Consider the following 1,287-nt stretch of genomic DNA (forward strand, 5'->3'; position numbering starts at 1 on the left):
TTTGTGTGTGTGTGTGTGTGTGTGTGTGTGTGTGTGTGTGTGTGTGTGTGTGTACAGGAGCCATGGAGTCCAGAAATGACAGTAGGATACCCTGGAACTGGAATAGATGGTTGTAAGCATCCCAACATGGGTGTTGGGAACCAAACTTGGGTCCTTTGCAAGAGTAGCACACACACACACTCCCAACTACTGAGCCTCCTCTCTATCCCCTAGTTAATGTTGTTTCTTGAGCCAGAATCTCCAGTAGCCCAAACTGACCTTGATCTCACTAAGTAGTCAAGGCTGACCTTAAGCTCTGGAACCTCCAGCCTTTACCTCCTGAGTGGGAACGAGGATTGCAGGCGTGAGCCTGCATCCCTGCCTGAGGAGCCTGCCGCTGCAGGTAGAGAGGTAGAGAGTCTAGCAATGTGACTGGAATGCTCTTGGTCATTAATGTGAGGCCCTGGGCTCTGCAGGATGCTCTGGGAATGTGAAGAGAAGGAGGCAGGTTGCAGTGCAGAGCCCAAGAGGACCGTGAGCCTGTTCCCCTTCCTCTGGGCCTCTGCCCACAGACAGCTGGTGACATTGTCTCTGCACTGAGGCTGGCCTGTTCAAGATGAAGCCTACCAGATTCTCATGGTTTGCTGTGGCCTCCGGACGGCCCCAGGTCACATTAGCATCTACCAGAGTCTTGCTCACCCTCTGCAACCAGAGCTTGAGTACCAGGGCTCCATTGAATAAGAATGCTGCCTGAGGGCTGGAGAGGTGGCTCAGCGGTTAAAAGCACTGGCGCTCTTTCAAAGGACCAGGGTTCAATTCCCAGCAACCACAAGATGGCTCACTTTCTGTAACTCCAGCTCCAGGAAATCCAAACTCACTTCTGGCCTCTCTGGGCACCAGGTGCTCATGGGGTACACAGACATACATTACATGCAGACAAAAAACTCAAGAAAATAAAAGTAACTTTTGCGCATGGTATGGTGGTGTACACCCTTAATCCCAGCACTTGGGAGGCAGAGGCCAGTGAATCTCTGTGAGTTCAAGGCCTGCCTGGTCTACAAAACCAGTTCCAGGACAGCCAGAGCTACACAGAGAGACCCTGTCTTGAAAAACAAAATAAACAAATAAAAAAAAGTTCCCTGTAGGTACAGGCATTTCAACACGGTCCTCAGTCAGTGACATTGTTTGGGGAAGGTGGGCTTAGAGAGAGGGCTGCCCTTGCTGGGGGTTGGCTTTGAGAGCCCAGTCTCTCTCTCTCTCTCTCTCTCTCTCTCTCTCTCTCTCTCTGTCTCTCGGTCTCTCTCTCTT

The sequence above is a fragment of the Microtus ochrogaster genome, linkage group LG2 (assembly GCF_000317375.1).
Source record: "Microtus ochrogaster isolate Prairie Vole_2 linkage group LG2, MicOch1.0, whole genome shotgun sequence".
Taxonomy (NCBI): domain Eukaryota; kingdom Metazoa; phylum Chordata; class Mammalia; order Rodentia; family Cricetidae; genus Microtus; species Microtus ochrogaster.